A 14,368-nucleotide genomic window follows, 5' to 3' on the forward strand; every position below is an offset into this window, starting at 1 on the left:
ATCCAGATCCCTCTGCAGAGCCCTCCTGCCTTCCGGCAGGTCGACACTCCCTCCCAACTTGGTGTCATGTTCAAAGCAGAGTTTCAGCAAGAAAAACACTCTTTGTTTTGGGACCACCAATACTTCTTCCTCCTCTGATGGCGTCTGAGGACACAAGTGAAGTATGTGCAAGCTTTTTGGAGGGAATACATGAAGAAAAGGATCAATGCCATGATTTACAATGAAGCAGAAGCACCTCCATCCACTTCTGTACAGCTCTGAGGAAGGCATACCAGGACTAACTCAACCCTCTCACTAGATTAAGGCACCCCCTGCTCAGAGTTGGCTTCTCTTCAAGGGGTTCTCTTCATGCACAAGTGACACATTGAGCACAGTAAACCAAAAGCCTGTGGCTTATGACTTTTGTTACAGGTGCTTCTCAAACATGTTTATCGAGTCATTTCCTCCTCCACACCCCACACACAATCAGCAGCCAATTGCTGATATTTTTTGCAGTTGTGAAATATCTATATACTCCTCAATTCGTTCGTCTCATAGTTGTATTCTATGCAATGTCTCTTCTACAGTCTTTTGATCCATAAAGCAAAAGGAAATCTAAATGATAAAAAGTGATCATAAATAGATACATATGCCTGAAAATAAGAATTACAGCATGAAATGCAGGTAGATATGAATAGAAGAAAATCTATATTTATGAATGTTATAAATATATCCAAACATTCTTACAGCCCCATCAGTGTGATGAAAATATTCTAATGTGTTTCATATCACCAGTGGGGAATATGGGACTTATAGAGATGGAGAAATTTTACTGAAGGCCCATTTAACACAGAACTGTGAGACTGACACAGAATTCAATTGAGATTTCATGATCAGCAGCTGATAAGTTAACCATGATGAGAGAAAAGAGGACAGCTTTAGGAGCATGAATTAAATCCAGATATCCCTTTATAGCCTTTAAGCCCTATTCCTTCAATATGGCACAGCAAGAGACACAGGAAAAGACCAAGGAAAGACAAGCCTGGCCCAGCTGATTGTCACCTGCCTAATCTCTTCAAGTGCAATCTTATAAATGTTTGCTTCCAGCAAATACAAACTATCAGTGGCCATCTCAGAAGTGAGCAGTCCCTCATTCAAGAAGGAAAAAATAAATAGATATTTTAAACTTACCTGTAAACTGCCCTGACCTTATACCCTGACTATATTTGTGTATAAGGGAACCCGTGTATTTTAAAAAGAAAGTGCTCTTTAAAGAAAGATTTTTCGTGTGTTTAATAGGATGCCAAACTGAAACTCTGGGAATAATATGAGAGTCTTTAAAGCAGACTGCCTGCCTCATTCAGATATGTCAAGGAGCTGATCCAAAGACACCCAGGAACTTTAAAAGGTGTTGGAGTCAGCCCATTAGTTTCTAGTACTAATAGGAGCCGAGCTGTTAGTGTTTTTGCATGACATCCTGTAAGGAAAATCACTGGCATTTGGCTTACTCAGGAGAGATTTCACCATCTGCTATTGTAGAGACCCAATAATGATTAAAAAAAAAAATCAAATACGCAAAAAACCATAACACTCTGTCAAATTTAGTGAGGTTTTAAAATATTCCTGCACAGGTAGAGGATTTTGCTGGAGGAGAATCAAGAGAGCAACGGGCTCAATTACATCCGAGTTCCCTGTGTAGGACCTGTCAAGCAACTCCTATCATCACGCCTGTAAGTGAGTGTGAGTAATGGGTTTTATTTAAATTCATGTGGTGTTTGCTACCTACACCCAGACAGATAATGGACATAGAGCAGAACAATGATCACTGAGCAGCTATCACTTAATTCCTGTTTTATTCTGCAGCTTGCTTGCCTTCATCTGTCTTCCCTCCTGAAGAAGTAAGCACGTTCCTTCTGTCTCAGATGGAAATGCAATGGCCTATTATGAATTCATGACAAGTTTTACATTTTCCATCCAAAATCATGACAGTGATACAAAAAATTTAAGCCTACAGAATTTGTTTCCAAAAGTATTCAGCTTTCTGCAGTTTAATTCCCTATCCCCCAAAACACAAAGTCATCTTCCCTCTGCATAGCAAATCTAACATTTAAAGATTTTATTTGCCTTACCAAAAACAATAGATACTAAGTATGGTGGTAAGGGCAGATCATCCTATGAAATATTGAAATAATCTGTTGACTTGCTGCAGTTCTATTGATTTAAGAAGCACAAAGAAAATATGCTGATCAAGATGAGGAGGGGAATTAAGTAGCATCACGTGAATGTGGTAGTAAAGCATCCTACATACTCACATCACTGTCAGATCCCTGCAGGAAAAAAAATATGTGTTCAGCCCTGAAAACTACATCCTTTCAATGCAAGTATTGGTATGCATTCATTTGCTCTAGCTATCTGAATTCCTTTGGGTTTAGGAAAGCTGTCAAAACCTTACAAGTGTGAATGCTGTTGTGCAAGTAAAATTAATCACTCCTTTTCTGCTTCCCATATTTTAAAGCTTTAAATGAGTCTTATTGCTGGGGAGAAGACGAGGAGCAGAGGGTATGTCAATAGGAAATTTAAGTCTTCTGGCATTTAAAATCAGACCTGACCGACCTCATGATGGTGCTTCAGACCAGCATCTCTCTTGGTGTTGTAAAGCAAGCTAACTATCTTTACCCAGGCATGAATCCCACTTTGCAATCTGTTGTAACTAACTAGGGTATGAGGCTCAAGTGGAATGCTCCAGTCAAGCAAGTAAACATCAAAAAACAAACAAAAACATTTGCATTAGAGGAAGTATGAAATGTATTTATCATCTGCCCTTTATGCCTCTGTAAGTGCTGGAGTAAGGAGACAGTAACATGAACAGTTGTAAGTCAGTTACTAAGTAAAATGGAAATATATGAATAATTAATGTTAATAATAACTGGTGCTTGCCAGACTGGTGTGTGATGAGGTTTTAGCTGAGGCTTGTCATGGGTTGTTTGGGCAGAGGGCTTCCTCTGTGTCCAGATCCCCCAGCTCACTGTGTGCTGCAACCCAAGATATAGGCTGGCTATTTTCAGTACAGTGAGGAGGAGTTCCCAGCAACATCCTGCTGATGGCTGTAAGATGAAGGCTGGTTTCAGAAAGCAGTGTCAGCCAAGCACTGTTGCCTACAGGCTGTCTGTCTACACCAGCAGCTCTGTCCCGAGGCACTTCAGACTCAGTAGACGTTATTTACACCCTCATACTTCAGCTGGCTTCCCTACACTTCCCCACAGCCATTAGAAAGGCTCTACAGAAAGCACTTTGGAGCAGGAGTCAAACCCAGGTGCTCTGAAAATCCCATGGGATTTTCCTATGGAACTTGCATATGCCCAGAAAGGAGAGGGAGCCCTGGGAAGATGGCTAGCTTATGATTTTTTCTCTATGTGGTAGCAGCAGAGATGACCCCACAGGCCTTTTAAACTGTTCTGCCATCATTCCTTTCAGAGGGAGCTGGTAATGTAATTCTCCAGAGGAGATCTCCTGTTTGACCAGAGTGAGTGCCCCTAATTCTTGCTTTACCTGTCAGCATACTGTCTCTCAACCCAAAAAAAAAAATCTTTCCTGGCAAGGCATGTCACCACACTGAAGTTAGGTCTGAGTCATGAAGCCAGCTGAAAGAATCTGTCTAAAGCCTGGAGAACATGGGATTCATGCAGCTATCCAAGCGGGCCAAATTTCTGCTGCCATCAGAGGCACACCTAATTTCCCTCCATGCAAAGAAGAACAGAGTGTGCTCACTGGCCAGACTACCATTCACTGGAGGAGCGTGTAGTGCATTACAAACATTAATTCTTAGGACACAACTGCAAGGTCAGAAAGTAATATTATCTCTATTTTCTATTGGTACAAAGAGGTGAGCCAAAGGCAGAGATGAGACTGGAACCAACTTTCAGTCTCCGTTTTACTTACTAGACTGAACCCTTTCCAACAAATGGAAGAGGATTTTACATATTGTATTGTGAGCCCAAAGACTCTTGAAAAAATAACTCGTGCTTTAATGAGCCAACTGCAGGAAAAATGTTATGTACATGAGTTTTCCTGAGATTTGGGCAAGTCAGTATTTAAACTAGATGATTGTCATGCAATCAAAAAGTGTTGAAGGATGCCTTCATACAAAATTCCAGGGTTTCCTCCTTCTCATCAACAAAACAATGAGTATTCAGGGCACTTTAAGCTGTTCTGACCTAATATTGTAGAGCTCTTTTCTCTTGGTTCTGCTGCAGTCAATGCATTTCCTAATTTAAATTCATTACCTTCATGAACAAATAGCTTTGTAAAGCTCTGTGGCCTAGTTGTCTAGTTTAAGTGAGGCAACGCTGGTAAAAAGAAATGGGAATTCAGTTAATGTTTTTGAGGAGAAACAAGTGAGCTTTGCATAATGAAGACCTGAAAAGGTGTTTTGGTAACCTAACTGGTGTCTAGGTTTTGCAGCTGTATCAGTCTTATAACAGGAACCATTTCTTCTTGTTTGTGGACTGGTAATACCCCACTGCCTTGAGCTTCTTGTTCTCTCATTGTTCTTAGACATTGGTGATCTCGGAGGGTTATATCCTGGCACTGGGAATGAAGCGATCTTTGCTTCTTCTACCATTAATTCATGCCATACTTTGTTTCCTCCACAGCTTCTCATTGGTAAAATACAGGGATGGTATTATCCCCTGTCATAAAGGGATTTATAGTGGTGGAGAAATACAAAATATTCTTGTTTATCTATACAGCTACTGAAAAAGAGAGACCTGTTCACAACTCCATGAAAAAAATATTTCTGAGTGTAAGGGTTAGGTGTTCAAAACAGAGAAGTACCCTAAAGAAAATGAGTTGTATTGCAGGTTTACCTCCCTGTTGCCTTGCTGAGCCATCAGGGATGCTATCAGTCCCCAAGTGAAGATCATGATATTAGTTTAGACTCACAATATTCACTGAAGCACAGCTAATGCTCTCCTGTAATTGTTTACCAAATGCTGAAAGCAGCCAGAAAGACCACATGCATGCATACACATATATGCTCACTGCTATGCTTAGGCCGAGGGAAATTTTATAAATTGCTAACCCTGTCTGGAACTGTATTGCTCCCAACCAAACATCAGCTCATTGATTTGGGCAGCAGATCAAGGAGTGGAAAATGGGTTCTATGAAACAGCAGGCTTAACAGCTGAAAGCATCAAAGCTCTGAGCTTCCATGCTGGCCAGATGATGAGCTTTTAATTTCTTCCCCGTGGTTCCTGAGATGCAACAGATAAACAGGAACAAATTCGTAGGTCGGTCTTGCCGTCCTTTAAGTATCAACGGAGAAAGTTTGTGCCTTCTATCAGAAATTAAATTAATCAATTGGTATATTTCTGTAGATCACCAATAGCCATGTTAATGTGGTCCATGTACCCAATATGGTCACAATGCGGACTTGTCCTCACTTGCAGCAGTCACTCAGGGCCATCATCATGCATCTGGCAAAACTGGTTTGGTCACTTGCATATGTGTCAGGCAGATGCTGCCCCAGACAGTGAGAACAAGTGTGTCCATAAGAGCCAGATATCTATCGCATGCAGATATCTACCAAAGCTCTCTGACTTTCTTAGTACACCTACTCAAATTCCATAAACTTTGTACTAGATGCATCAAGTAAGAGGAGAAAGGAGAGGAAATTTAATTTTCCACTTGAAAAATTACGGTTCTTTCATTTCTATGCCTCCCCACATTACACTCATATTTAATTTAAGATCTTAAGTGGTTCTAAATAAGCTACTAAGATTCAGTTTAAGCACAAAATATTCATTCAGGATGAATGAATAATTCTGAATAGCTGGAACAAGAGAACAGAAAGGTTTTAACATTAGCAATGGGATAGATCCATCAACAAGATAACTATGATTGACACAAATGGAGCCTCTTTCACTGGTACTTAATTTGGCCATTGCATTGCACAGTGTTTTATTCCTTGTGATTATAGTCCTTGCTCAAAACAGTCTGTTGGTACAAGAGAACTCACAGTTCAAGTCTATAATACCCCTGATTCAATGAACCAGCGAACCAGACCAAAGTCTCATGTTGACTCTACTGGATGCTGGCATAGCTACTGGCACAATTTCTTGACTTCAGCTTGAAAAATGTACAGGTTTTCTCTGACTGTGGTGCCTGTTGCTAAATTTGTCAAACATTTCCTGTCGTGTGGCTCTCTAAAGCCCCAGGTGAATGGAAATGTAGCGTGTTTTCTCCTTGAGGCTCAGTTTAAGGTGAGCTGAGAGTGGGATAAGGGTGAGAAAGTTGAGAAAGTTTCAGACAGGAACTGTGTAAGAGGTGCAAGCGGAGAAGTGGAGATGGAAGAATTGCTGCTTTGCCATTTAAAAAAAGTTCCAGCAAGCTTTTCCTTGAAAAGCAATTGCAGTTGTTCATTTCAGGACACTCTGAGAGTGTGAATATGAGTCATGGGACTGAGACTCCCGCTAAACCTCTGAGAATGTCCTGAACATGGGCTGTTACCAGCCCTTCAACATAATCACTTCTTACTCATGCTGAGGAAAACCTTCTCAAGATACCAGTAGCTGAAACCTTTAAAGAGTATGTCCACACTTAAAACACTTGAGCCTCTCTGTGCTTCTGGTGCCATCCAGAATAATCCCACACAATAAAGCAGGAAGTTGCATTGCTTCACTGTGTCTGCTTGGGACCAATTTATGTATGCCAAGAATAACAAAATCACAGAGGTAAAGTTGGGATTTTATTGCCACTGCTGTTCTTGGCAGGGCTGACCACTGGAAGAGTCTCTTCTCCATTGTCAGCATAGCCAGACAGAATGAAAGAAAAAAAAACCTGCCACTGAAATGTTAGGGGCATCTAAAGTGTCTTGCAGTGTACAGATAATCTGGGAGAAAGAGGCTGCTGGCATGAAGAGGTGGAAGGCTCGGAAGAGGAACACAGGAAAACCGCAATGGGGAACAAGGAATGGGATACACCTGAGAGCTGCTACTGAGCTGAGCAGTGATCAATGAAAGGAACAGTTTACAGACTGAAAAAAATGGAACTTTTAGCATTTGCAATCCTATTGTAACAAGCAAACTTCCTACACTCCAGCACCCTGACTGCAGAGTGTCAAGTTAACTCACCAAGTTCATGCTGGACTAACTGGGGCATGCTGTGAAGATAATAAGAGCATTTATCTCTCATGAATGCAAGCTTATGGATTGATAGATCATTTGATTTGTATGACTGTATTATGGATTTGCCATTAGCTTTCATCTTTAGCCATGCTGACAGAATCAAAAACCATATTTATTGCACTGGGTGGGTTTTAATCGACTTTGCATTTTCCTGTGAGTAGAGTTGGAACACAGATAATCTGCAAAATACACTGACAATCTTCTAGTTTATTCTGGTTTATTCATATTTAAAAAAAAAAAAACACCCGAAGAGCATATCACAGATATATTCTCCTGTAAAAGCTTTACATAAGATTTGAAGGAGCATAAACTAGCATTAGCCATAGAAGAGAGAAAGATGCAGTGCAAAAAAAGCTTATCCTCTGGGCCTGATGAAGAAAACAGCTCGAAGCCAGCAAATCAATGATCCCAGAATGAAACTGAAACACTGTCCACAAAGAGAATGGATTTGCAAAATGTGAGTTCTCCCTATTTCATATAGTATTGCTGCTATTCACAGAGGGGGGCTTTTAGTACTAAGGCACAAGGTCTGATGCAGTCAGGGCCTGATAACATACAAATAATGTGACAGAGGGACCCATCCTTAGCTAGATTGAAATTTTAAGAGAGCATGATGGGGAATCCATCTTGTCTAGACCATCTGACCCATCTTATCTAATCCATTTTAGCTTTGTTCTTGACATCTGCACGTGAACTAAGTGACTCTTTGTGGATTTCATCAATACAGCCAATAGAGTGTAGCATGTGAATCAGCCTAAAATAGAAAGGACCTGGGGGTTCTGGTGAACAAGCTGTCCCTGAGCCAGCAGTGTGCCCTGGGGGCCAAGAAAGCCAATGGTATCCTGGGGTGCACTGGGAAGAGCATTGCCAGCAGGTCAAGGGAGGTGAGCCTGCCCCTCTACTCAGCCCTGGTGAGGCCACAGTTGGAGCTGCTGTGTCCAGTTCTGGATTCCTCAGCACAAGAGAGACATGGAACTCTTTTAGCAGGTTCACTGGAGGGCAACAAAGATTAGGGGACTGAAGCATCTCTCTTACAAGGACAGGCTGAAGGAGTGGGGCCTGTTTAGCCTTGCAACAGGACAAGAGGCAATAGGAAGAAACTGATGCACAGGAAGTTCCACCTGAATCTTAGGAAGAATTCCTTTAGTGTCAGAGTGGTTGTGCATGGGATTGCACAGAGAAGTTGTGAAGTCTCCCTCACTGGAGATATTCAAGAACTGGACAACCCTGCTTGAGCAGGAAGGTTGGACCAGATGACCCAATATGATCCCTTCCAATCTGACTCATTCCATGATTCTGTAAGTCTGTGAAATTAACTTCATGCCAAGGTGTCCTTTGTCTTTGTTGGTCTCATTGACTAAATGAGAGTCTGAAGAGTCCACTCCATGCAGAAAATTTCAGTGTTCCACTCTATAGACCCTGTTTGCTGTCATGGAGAGAAAGAGATACAGTTGGGTGCAATTTATTTCATCCTGTTCCAACGTCTAAGATATATCAGATGAATCATGTTCTATAATTGACTAATCCAGGAGTAAAGCTGTGCTTTTGGCTTGCATAACAATAGGGGAGGTTTAAAAGTTAGAGCTTGGGCCATTGCAAGGATAGAAGAGTTCTCAGAGCGTGCCCTGATCTTTTGAAGGCTGTTTTCCTAAGGAAATAGGGCTTATGCAATTTCATTAAATGTCAATTCCAATAAAGTTTGAATACTAGACAGTTTCAACAAAATTGTAGAAAATACAGACCTCGGAGACATTAATCTGTTACAGGTTTCCTTTTGAGGTGGCTCAGTAAAGGAATAAAGGAATGAAGAATGAGATTAAAACCCCACTGATAAAGGAAGGCTGAAGAGTGAACTCTTAGCAGACATAGCAGACATCAGAAAATCCTCCCTGGAGAAAACCACAGGCAAACAGACTTTCCATAAGGTCCTTTTCTCAGATGGGCTGAATCACTGCTGTAACCTATCTTACATCAGCTGGAAACTGTCAGATAATGTATCTGCCTTGGAAAAAATAAAATGCCCTGGTCTCATGCAATGTCAGAAAGAAAACAGTCAAACAGCAACTCAAGTGTCACTTGAGGATAGCCTGTGTTTGACTGACATCAGTGAAAGCTTGACTCTGAACTCAGTAAACCCTGATTTCACACCTTGAGGCCTTGTTTTAGACAAGAAAGTTACAGGTAGGGCACCACCAAAATATTTAGTAGCTTATCCAAACCACTGAGAATGGATGGTCAGGATGACTGACCATCTCTGACATCATATTGTAGATGTCTGTTCTGCAGCCTACTAGGGCGTACTGAGAACATGCAGTCTGTGATAAATGTAGGCTGTTACTCAAGTGTTGTCTTCATTTTAATGCTGGAGAGATGCCATGGGATTTCCCATTTTAAATGTTGTCACCTGCTTTTGCAGGACTCCACTGTTTCCCATGTATATTTTTCATTTCTATGTGGAATAGGAAAAGGTAGAGGATGTTGGCCATGCTGATTTTGCTTTCCTGAGAAAAAGGCAGCTGGGCCTAAGCCACAAAGGGAGTGTATTTCACTGCTTGTTGCCAAACTGGGTGTGATAGTCCTAAAAAGCACATTTAATTAAAAACTTAGAGAACTTCACTTCTTTTTCTCCGCAAACTGTCATGTAGCTCAGAGGTCTAGGATTTTGTCAAAGCTATAAAACTAGAAAGTGAATTTCAAAATTTCCCCTCAAATTCCTTCACATTTCCAAGCTTGTTATCCTTCCGTAATTCCCCTCTTCCCAGGCACGGTCAGTGAGATCCACAGACTTTGTCCCTAGGCTCAGCAATGCCCTGAGCTGATGAGCTACCGCTGGAGCAGAGCCACATCCAGGGCTGCTGTTTGTTTCCTGATTTTTCTCCTTGCTCAAAGACACCTCTGCAGTTCATCACCTGTTGTGTAGGGCTCTTTGCCTCCCAGAGCCTTGGGGCTGACACATGGGTAACACCAAAGCCCTGGGTAGAACAAAAGATCTGCAGAGAGAGGGTTCTTCTCCATCATCTTCCTCTCTGTGAAACAAGCTGTGGGACTGGAAGAATATGCCCTTGAGGGGAGTGCAGCCTGGTTCACAATCTGGCATGTATGATTTCTAACCTACTTTTTTCTCATGCACCTGGTCTTGTGGTTTCTCAGCTCACATTTTTTAATCACTGCATGACAGGAGAATTTGGGGCAATTATCACAGAATAACATTCATTGCATGCCTGCTGCCGTGTGGATGGCTCTGCTGGCCTTCCTGTGGTCGACAGAAATGTTGGCAAACATGGAATTTCTCCCTGATCAAAGCCAGAAAGTGCAGGCAAACAATGAAATCCATACCTCTGGTTCAGTTTCATTAACAAATACAGCTAGTGACTCTTGGCCAGTTCCTGAATTCTTTAATGGGATTATTATTCATTCATGCTGGCCTTGGTGAAATTTAGGAAACAAGTATTAATCTTAGATTGCAATGAGAACTGTAATAACAAGAAAGCTTGTTATTACAAGGCACACAGGCCACACAGAAAGAATATCCAGCTCTGGCCCTCCCAAAATAAATCAGACCTAACTCCTCCCAGAGTGAGGCAGGAGTACATCCCTACTGTGGACTGTACCTTCCAAGAAATAATAAACCTCTATACAAACATCCATGCAAAACATTTTTAACTCTTCCTTGACCAAAACTCTGTCTGTCTCCAGTAAACAATGAAAGGAGCACAGTTAAGACCAGGATTCATCCTGCTTAGCTTTAGGCTTTAAAGACACTGAAGTTAGGTTGTTTTCACCCTAAGCTCCTGCTTTCCACAGCGGAGGCAGCATCTCTAGAAAGCATTTTATCCCGCTCAGGAGAGGAGTTGCCATTTGGAAGTTCCTATCTCCATCCATCCATTGTAACGGAAACCAAAGAGGGAACCTCACTTTAGATGTTTAAAATTCTAGGAATGGGGAGTCCACAACTTCCCTGGGCAACATGTTCCAGTGCTTCACCATCTCCACAGGGAAGAATTTCTTTGCTGTGTCTAATGTTAATCTGGTCCTTCTTAATTTAATGCCATTCCCCCTTGTCCTATCACTACATGCCCTTCTAAAAAGTCCTTCTCCAGCTTTCTTGTAGATCTTTCATCTTGCCTTACATAACACATGCCCATAGGCAAGAACATAGGACAACATTTGTACAGGTTTAGAAAGGCGTGAATTCACTAGGAATTGTTGAGATTATTCATGCTGGTCTTTCTTCTTCTTTGTCATTATGTCTGAGATTTGGCACTGCAGAGCAACTCCTTGCAAGAAGAGTCACAGACATGGAGTACACTTTATCCTGCGACTCAGCTGGGCCTTCATCTGATGCCAGGCACGCTGATGCAGAACAGCAGCATTGCCCAAGATACTCTTAAACAGAGCCTGTCTTTCCTTCCCTTCATTAGCAAGAAATTTCCCCTCTCACTATCAGACCATGCAAAATTCTGGCCGAGGTACTGAATACCAGGCTGAGTGGATTGCAAATTCAGTTCTGTGGCTGATCTGTGGGGAAATACCATTTGTTGTCAGCACAGAAAAGAATAAAGACAAAGCCCATGTTAGAGAAGGCTGGTTCCTGCACCATCAGGGGCAGAAGGTGCCTACCAGAGGAGGCAAGATCCTCAGTGTGTCCTGAAACAATTGGTGAATGGAGCCACAATGGGCCATCAAACTGTGTGGCTTTACCCAGAACACAATCTCATCTCTTCTTTCATTATTTGTGCTAAGTACATCTCTAAATTTTGAGTTAAGCAGTTGTTGCCATAGCAATGGCCATTTACAGTGAGAGAATGCAGTGAATGTGTTGGGGGAGTGAGGCTCTGGCTCTTCACATAAAAATATATGTCTGCATGTACATACACTGTTATGGAGCTATATAAAAGGAGCCAAGCAAACACCAGATCTGAGGGGTGGACAGGTAGTATGGAATAAGGAGAAGCTTGCTGCAGACTGCAGTTGTTTTTTCCGGGATACACCTGCAAAGATCTGAGTTCTTAACAGGAATGAGTTTGAGTGGTAACTGACTTACATTTCCTTTCATAGCAATAGAAGTCACTCCCTTGGTCAGGACAAGGCATGTTTGTTACTGCCTTCGTGAGATAAATCTTTGCAGAAACAGGAAAAATTTTCTTTCTCTGGTTTATTTTTATTAAAAATAACCCTTGCTGCTAGCTCTTTAACAGAAAATGCTTTTCAGCAGTCTACTCCCACTGTTTATACAAGTTTATTTGCCAGGGCACAGGCTGACAAAAAGTCAATAAATAATGCAGGCATTGTATTACCTCACTTCAGGTCCACTTCTAATATTTTTTTGCACTCCTAGCAATAGCATTTCTAGTGGTTACAGCCAGACAGATTCAGAACTTCTGAGGGTTATTCCTTCACTCTATGCCACCACTCTGTGGGGTGAGAAAACTTTACAAGCTTAAATACCTGCAGGTAGGGCAAGATCCTGCCCACATCCCTGAGCCTGTTTCCCCGAGGACTTTGGCAGAGGTTAGTCTTCCTCTGACTAAATTTGGCTTATAAGTGGAGTTAGGTGTCACCTTGATCAGTAAGTGCAGGCAGTGCCTGAAGTTAAATGTTTTGGGAATTCTCAGCCTGAGAGCAAGATTTAGATCCCCATAGCACTAACTGATGCAGAAGAGCAGAAAGTTTGCATCACTGGTTGGCACCTGAATTCTGTCAAAGTCCCACATTGGACTGGTTGTTAATGGCCATTTTGAAGTCATAAATTCATAGCAGGTCATCCAAGTGTGAAAAATGTAGCCATAAACCCCCGCACTATACCTTGTCCCTCCGTGAACCCAGAGAGGGTCACGGATCAGAATCAAACATTTCTGGGTTCCTGTAAGAGTACACCATTTAAGGTTTGAATTTGGGGCCCAAAAGAGAGACATAAAAATGTGAATATTTTTGAAGTGTATCTCTTTATTTGCTTGTTTCTCAGTAAATAGAAAGCACCGGCTCTTTCCCTTACCATTGACATTACGTGCATCTAAGGGCACGCCTGGTGCATGGCAGGTCTGAGCAACTGAGGATGTTGTTTCCATCACACTTCCAGTGGTACTTTCTGGCAGAGGTAAGGCAGTTCTCGTACCTTTCTTTGCCAAATGGAAAAGAAAAATGCAAAGAGGATCCATCAGTGAGCAAACTCCATAGGTTTCAGTAATTTGCTGATTTACAACAGCTGCAGATCAAGTTCTGTAAATTTTTAGAACACTCCAATTCACATAAATAGCTGAGGAAAGCTTTTGTTTCCAGTAAACTTCTGTGACTTTTGTGATTAAAACTATAAAGGTAGAAAGCACAATTCACAATCAATTATGTTTTATTAATGTTTTTTTAATACACGCCACAGCCCAATAATCATGAAGCTGTTCAACAATGTTGTTCTAAAATCAGCTAATAGCAGGATGTAATTTGTGGCCGTCTCTCCTCACTTACAAAACACTTGCTCTGTTAATTGTGATTTCACACTCCGCTGAATGCTGTAGCCTGGAGGTAACATTCATGTGATGGAAGAGTCACCAGTCTGGGCTCTGGTGGAGGGGAGGGGAGAGGAAGGGATCATTTCAACAGAGGCTACTGTTGTTAAATATTTAATCCTTTTATGTTAAAAAAAAAAATGATAAAAACAGCTAAGCAGTAAAAAGCTACAATACATTGCTAAACAATTCTTTCCTTAAAAACCTGAACACTCTTTCCATGTTTTGATCCCTTGCTGTTGCTTTGTGTTATTACCAAGAACACAACAAAACTGGTGGCCAGTAGGTGAGACCCTGTCTGTGCAATCAGGCACCTACCTTGACCTCATATTATAGATGCTTGGTGAACCAGTATCCCTAAAGCAATTGCCTACATTTCATTAGAAATATTTTTATGCCTTTGGGGGTCCCAGAGACACCTGGTGTATTTCTTAAACCAGAACAGGCAGGAGATTCTCCTGGGGGAGGTCAAAGGTGGCTAAAATGTTGCCATATGTTGGTGTGTAAATTAGGCAGATCAAACCTCATCAGTGAACGGCCAATGGTGATGAGCCGAGAGTTCAGCCCTGCACAGCCACGGGCAAAGCAACAGCTCCTGCTCTGAAGTGCTTGCTTTGCATATGTCAGAGGGAGAAATATTGCCTTGACTGACAAATGAGAAGAGCCATCTTAGCTTGGGAGATTTCCCACTGAGTGTTAGGC

General features: G+C 41.7%; 1 protein-coding gene across 4 annotated transcripts in view; it reads left to right on the plus strand.

The window, feature by feature from the left end:
• Window positions 1-14,368, plus strand: part of LOC114066867 (metabotropic glutamate receptor 3) — a 104,503-nt gene that overhangs the window by 39,245 nt on the left and 50,890 nt on the right. For 2 of the 4 annotated variants that reach the window (XM_027901905.1, XM_027901906.1), the window contains exon 2: window positions 1,611-1,719. The exons of 1 other annotated variant lie outside the window; for it this stretch is intronic. The gene's annotated coding sequence lies outside the window, so the exon portion shown is untranslated. The remainder of the gene's footprint in view (window positions 1-1,610; window positions 1,720-14,368) is intronic. One more of the 4 variants, XM_027901909.1, reaches the window with a different exon arrangement.

This window comes from Empidonax traillii, unplaced genomic scaffold (assembly GCF_003031625.1).
Source record: "Empidonax traillii isolate 1590-97213 ecotype Southwest subspecies unplaced genomic scaffold, ASM303162v1 scaffold820:size437808, whole genome shotgun sequence".
NCBI lineage: Eukaryota > Metazoa > Chordata > Aves > Passeriformes > Tyrannidae > Empidonax > Empidonax traillii.